Source organism: Cydia pomonella, chromosome 22 (assembly GCF_033807575.1).
Source record: "Cydia pomonella isolate Wapato2018A chromosome 22, ilCydPomo1, whole genome shotgun sequence".
Taxonomy (NCBI): domain Eukaryota; kingdom Metazoa; phylum Arthropoda; class Insecta; order Lepidoptera; family Tortricidae; genus Cydia; species Cydia pomonella.
Window position 1 is genome coordinate 959,596 of NC_084724.1, and position 7,316 is coordinate 966,911.

Genomic DNA, 7,316 nt, shown 5'->3' on the forward strand with positions numbered 1-7,316 from the left:
ACATCGGCAAAGTGATTGACGACGCCGAGGTCGCCGAATTACTGCTGAGCGGTCTACCGACCGAATACGACGCCCTAGTGTCTAATCTGGAAACTGCGTGCATAACCTCAACACTTTCTAGCGAACTAGTGCGATCGAGATTGCTACAGGAGGAGTTCCGGAGGGCATCTAATAGCAACAGTTCCCCTAATAGTGCATTTCTTTCTAATAATAAAAACAAAAATTTGTTGTGCAACTACTGTAAAAGAAGAGGACACATCAAGTCTAAATGTTTTAAATTGAAGCGAGACAAGAAAAATCCAAACAAAGTTGGAGAAAGTTTACTCGCCTCTGCCTTCTTGGCGAAGAAAGAAGACTGGATTGTGGATTCTGGGGCTTCCCAGCATATGACAAATAGTAATCATAATATAGACAATTTTAAGGACTCTAGAGGTGTCATATCTGTTGCTAATAATGAGAAATTAGAATGCCATGGTCAAGGTGAAATTGTTCTGTTAAACAACAATTTGGTAAGCAAAATTAATAATGTTTTATATGTCCCTGATGGGTGCCGTTCAATTTTAATACAAACTTTTAGCATAATTTCATTTAACTACTATTGAAACTCATAATAAACATTATGTATAAAAACAAAACATATAAAGTTGTTAGTCATACTAATTTAATGACAGAATGCTCTATCATCATAAAAACATTCTTCATAACAATCCTTAGGAATAATTTTACTTGTTATAACATACATTTAGTATAATAATTAAAATATAGTACTAAATTTTAACGAATGGTGACATAGTGTTCTATGATAAATATACTTGGTGTCAATCAAACTATTAAATTATACAACAATCTACCTATTCAACTTTAAAGCTGGTCGCCGTTAGGTACGACGACGAGCGAAGCGAGGAGGAGTGTTAGGTAGAACTGCGACCATATGGGGAGAACCATATGTCTTGGAAATTGTATTTTTGCTTGTTCATTTTCACTAGGCGTTTATATGAAGTTTATCTGAATCCTTTAGGAACCACAAAGGTTCCAACTCACACTGGCCGCTGCTTTGCGGTAAAATATATGTCGACAGACGTAAAGTACGGATGTAGGTAAGTTTGACGCTTAGAAAAATCGATTATGTTCCATGCAAATATAATGTTTTATGTTTTTTTATTAATTAGTAATTCAGTGTTGTTAAACTTTCAGCAAACTCAATCAAATAAAGTTTATGAACGATTTCCCGTGGTTTGATTGTGAAACCACACCTTCAACATTATGCTGTTGGTTTTCATGAATAAAAAACGTTCTGAGTATAAAATAGTATACAGAGTGAACATTATACTGGTTGCCTGTTATGCAAATACATTACTATGCTACTAAACTATAATTACTTTCGAAATTATGCAATTCGTTTTTATTGTATTTGTTTTTATACCAAATCATAATTTCTGCATATCAAAATTATGCAATTCAAATTATGAAAAATGAAATTTCGCAAATTGTTATTATTAAAAACATTACACACCCGCAGGAGGACAGCTGGGGAGGTGGGAGATACCTCGTCACATTCACTGATGACTATTCTCGAAGAACACATGGATAGTGAATGTCGCCGAAAGCTGGATCCTAAAAGCAAGAAATTTGTCTTTGTAGGCTATAGTGAAACTACTAAAGGATTCAGATTGGCAGACCCCAAAGAAAGTAATTCTTTCTAGAAACGTAGCATTTTTAGAAAATAAATTTTTAAATGATGTTGACATAAAAAATAAAGATAATGATGAATTTATATTTTATGAATGATCATGTATTGACAATTTTAACAATTCTACGAATTTAAATATATCTAATAATTTAAACTCTAGTCATGAAAGTAGCGTAAGTAAGAGTGATGAAATCACTATAAACAATAGTGATATAAATGTGTCTCGAATTTCAGGTGATGAATACTGCACGGGCAGCGAGAACGAGTCAGGCCCTGCTGAGTCACCGGTGCCGGACGCGCGCCTCGAGCGTCTGACGTCTTCGTACCAGAGGCCAGTTGGTGGGGAGATACCAGTAGCCCCCTGCCGCCTGTACTCGCCGATACGCGCCCTACACGCAGCACGCGCTCCAAACTACCTGCCAGGTATCAAGACTATGAGATGGACTATTCCCTCATAGCTGAAAGTATGTCTTTTACTGAGCCACAATCTTATGAGGAAGCCATCTCTGACCCTAACTGTCACCATTGGCAGGCAGCCATGCAGGATGAATATAATTCTATGCTATATAATAATGTTTGGAAATTAGTAGATCGCCCTTCGGGAGCCAATGTCATAAAGTGTAAATGGGTCTTTAAGACTAAACATGACGCTTCAGGGAATTTTGATAAGTACAAAGCCCGTTTAGTTGCCAGAGGCTTTACACAAGTTCATGGGGTCGACTACTCTGAAACATATTCACCTGTTGCCAGGTACAGTAGTATGAGAATACTATTTTCCTTAGCAAATAAATTAGATTTAAATATAGATCACATAGATGTTGCTACAGCGTTTCTTAATGGGAACCTAGAGGAGACCATTTATATGGAACAGCCTTCGGGCTTTGATAATAATGATCGAAACAAAGTATGTATGTTGTTAAAAGGAATCTATGGATTAAAGCAAGCTAGCAAAATTTGGAATAATAAAGTTCACGACTTGCTTTCTTCCAATAGCTTTACACAAAGTAAATGTGAACCCTGTGTATATATAAGTAGGTCACAAAATGACTTGGTCATAATAGCTTTATATGTGGACGACTTTTATGTCTTTTATAGCAAAAATAGTACCATTTATAAACATTTATTACAGCTTTTGGAAAGTAATTTTAATGTAAAAAACTTAGGTAATCTCAAAAGCTGTCTCGGTATTAATGTTACACGTGAAAGATCAAAAGGCTAAAGCTTGACCAAACTGAATATATCCGCAAATTGTTAATTAAATTCGGTATGCAAAATTGTAAGGCCGTGTGCACACCCATGTTGCCTAACAGTAAGTTTCATAAAGCTGAGAAATGTCTAGATGAAAATCTTTATAATTATAGGCAATTAATGGGCTCACTAATGTACCTATGTGTTTGCACAAGGCCAGATATTGCTTTTGCGTGTAGCCAATTGTGTCAATTTAATAATGGCTTTGACCAAACTCACTGGTTAGCAGCTAAACGCATACTTCGGTATCTAGCAGGGACAATAATTGATTATTGTTTGTTATTTACAAAAAATGACAATTGTAATTTAGATGCATATGCCGACGCAGATTGGGCTAATGACCAATTAGATAGGAGGTCTTATACAGGCTTTGTTATTAAATTTGGTACTGACACTATCCATTGGGAGGCTAGGAAGCAGAGGTGCATTGCTCTTTCTTCTACAGAATCAGAATACTTAGCGATGTCTGATGTTTGCAAAGATATCTGTTTCATTAAGAACTTTATATCAGAAATTTGGGAAAATGTAAATTTAATTATAACTTTATATAATGATAACCTTAGTGCCCAAAAGCTGTTAGAAGTAAAAGAGTATTGTCACAAGCGAACTAAACATATCGATCTTAGATACCATTATGTTAAAGATTTGGTAAAAAGTAATTGTATATCTGTTAAGTATTTGCAAACCGATATGATGATAGCAGATGTTTTTACTAAAGCTATAGGTTCCACCAAGCATAACAAATTTATAAAACAATGTAATATTGTAAAGTGTTAGTTTATAATGTATGTAGCTTGTTTGGCTGGTTTGCTTGGAATGATTGCATATTACATAGGTTTAAGTGTTTTCAACTTCTGCAAGTGATACCTATATTTTGTTATGTATACCTAAGCATGTTATAACATTATAAGCATATGGGGAAGTGTTAATTTTTACATATGGTATTGTTGGTATGCTCATAATGTGTCACTCGCGTTTTGCATGCTGGCAACTCTCTCTCTTCCCTTTCAAGATGCTGAACAGTAAGCATCGATATTTTTCTCTCCATGTACATTAAAATTATTCCAGTTAATTGTGGTCATCCGTTGTTTGATAGATGTAATAAAACTGTGCTTTAGTCACGGCTTATCAATATACTCAGTGAAGATAATATTTCGTTGTTTTTCTTAAGCTGCACGCCTATACGATTCACCCACTGCCAAGCCCTATACAGGCTTTTCTTTTAATAGTTTTATCCGCTACTTTTGCTGGTGATGATGCAGACTGTACAATACGGCAATGTGTAGCAGCGCTCTTACAAACACATCCAGAACATAGAGTTACACACAATATGTACCGCTGCGCTGCACCGACTCGGCGCGTCGAGAACGGCAGGTACGTGAACCCGCTCAAAGTAATAATAATAATTGGCACAGTGGCTGCTGACAGCCACTGGGTAGAAAGCGGCGCACACCTCTCCACACCCTGAGCCGCTCACGCAATGTTGTCCCCTTGTCGCTCCATGCGAGCGGCCGTTTTCGGGGACCCATATTGTGAGTTGGCGAGTCACCACCTGTCCATTTTTCGTGTTTTTTAACATATGATCAGGGCAGGTGCCATAGTCACCTCCATAGTCTCGGTTACCAGTCCACTAGCAACTCAACCCAATAGCCCGGTTTCTTTTTGTACCTTTTTCTTACAATATGCCTACACTAACCGGGGCTTGTCCGTGGGTGCACTGCTATAGTGTGAACAGGGATAATCGTCGGTTGGTGTCACATTACTTTTAGAGTAAATTGTCTTATTACAAGGGGCTTATACGTGTTGGCTTCGTCGGCCCCACGCACGCCTTCCAAATGCCCGGTACCCCATGGTCCCGAGAATTTGTAAGAGACATAATAATAATATTCTTTATTGTGCACAACGAAAACATGATACTAATAAAACACAAACAAACACAGAAAACTTCTTCTTTTTTACTTAAGTAAAAAGATAAAGATAGTTTATTATTCAAGTAGGCATATTGCGATGCGCTTATGAACGTCAAATAAAGCTACACCGGCTCTAACCATACACCTCTGACCCGAGAAGATTTAAATCCCCCCTCAATTGGAGGAGGGTAACCCAATACTGGCAAGAAACTCGGCGGAACACAGCTTTTCAAAACATTACATGTACAATTTAGATTGCTATAGAAATCATGCAATTACATACAGTAGCTACTTTCCTTTATAGAAATTTGATAAAATATATATATATATATATATATGTTATATCAAACCATACAAATACTCTCAGAAAACATATCGAATTCTTACGAAAGGAAAAGAAAAATAAAATTCATAAAGAAATGAGAATACACATTATATAAATCTGACAGATTACTATAAGTACCTACAAAATAAACCGACAATACCAAAGGACTCTCTCGTCTTATATGAACGTTTAGCTGGTCACGATGGTAGTTAGTGGCGCCTACCGCCAACCTCTTCAATCGTTCGTTCGTCTAGTTGCTTCTCTGCCGCTCTTGTATTGTTTAAACGATAGTGGCAAATAGACAATTGAACAAACGAAGTGCTTCGCGGTCATAGTCCTGGTGACGGGATTATTACATTTAGCCTGTTTCGGGACACTTTAGTAAATGGCCGCCAGTACTACAGTCACGCCGCGCACTCATCGCCCCGGCCACTTCTGTACTAATCAGCACGCCGCGAGTAGGTAGAGTCAGGCTGAGCTACGCCGTGTCAAACACAAGAGCTGTCACTCGGACGCCGCGTCACCGAAGTGTCCAAACTGAAATTTGAACTTTAAGCATACGCACGTAGGTCTGTGTTGCTCTGTGGTCAGTGACAGATTAATCCTTCACTGGCGTTGGACCTACATCCAAGTGTGCAAGTGTTATTTCAAACGTCTTAATTTCATAGAAGTTTGATGTTTATGATAACACTTGAAACACTTCCACGTCCCGTGATATCGAACACGGTGCAGAGTTGGCTTAGCCTGACTCTGTGTTCCTCCTGTCCTGCGAAGTAGGTTCCCTCAACCTATGATGGTACACACAATAACACACAGGAAAGAAAAATAAAACACTAAAAATTAATATCACCCACGTTTTATTTCATGATAGTTTTATTAAGGGGGTCCCTAACGCCAATGACCTTGGAGTTGAATCCCTTAGTTTTGTAATGTTTTTTGTAGCTTATCATATTAACAGCAACGGCTCCAAGCAATATAGTATACCAAATATACTTCATAAATCACTGTCTTCGATATATTTGGCATCAAAGTTGAACAATTTTAGGCCAAAAAACTGGTTTACTGGCCATAGCTTTTGTGTTAATTAGTTTAAAATTACAATCTGACCAATTTTTAGCGACGTTAAAGACGAACGCAAATGTGTAGATTTTGTATATGTAAAATCCTTCACAGCAATCGAGTAACGAAAAAACTGTTTTGTTTGACGTTGTTTAAAAATAAACAAATTAAGGGTTTCAAAATTCGGCAGACCAGAATGGAGATAAAAGATTGAAGAACCGATAGCCGGTTGTCTTATAATTCTATCTATAGTGCAAATGTAGGAGTAACGACTCAAAACTAGTCAAAAATCGATGAAAACCGCGGGGAGCCCCTTAATTTAAAAATGTATTGTAGTGTCAAAAATTCGAAACTATTAATTGGTCTTTTTGGCCGGTTAGACCGCGGGCCAGGAGCATATTTCGTGAGTCATCGCCTCCCGTCTGATACTTTGTCAGATGATAGTTTAGATGCTGTTTTAAATAAGTAAAAACCGTCAGCCGGTTGTATCGCGGTGCAAAGACCAGCAGCTGTAAAGTGAACATGTAAAAAATGCGCGCCTTACCACTTTATGTCCGCAAAGTATGCGTAATGTGTAAATTGCGTAATCCGTTTATGACGTTTCAAGCGTTTCACCTGATGAAATACTACATGCAAAGTTTCATGTTTTTCTTTATTGCTATCATAAGAAGGTAAAGCGCTTATTTTTTACATGTTCATGCGACTTGCGATTGGTCATGGAAATCTGTTGCTGGCTCGCGGTCTACGTGTAAGCAAAATATTAAACAGAATAACAAAAAGTCCGTATGTATTGAGTGTTGACACATTATCCGCAAACAGGTTATAGTTTTTCATATATCTTAAGTAGTTGAGTAAGGCTGTGTTTCCACCAGATGTGCGAGGATGCGTAGCGAGGGCTGTTTGTTAAGAACCCATAGAATCACCACACGCTGAGCGCGGAGAACAAATGAAGTGATTCTTGGTTCTTAAAAATAGGGCTTGCAATTCGAATATTTGAATTTGTCGAATATTCGACCGCTTAGTTTCCGAATATTTTTTATTACTCGAAAAAATCTATTTCATCCGCTTTAGTTACAGTTTCTGT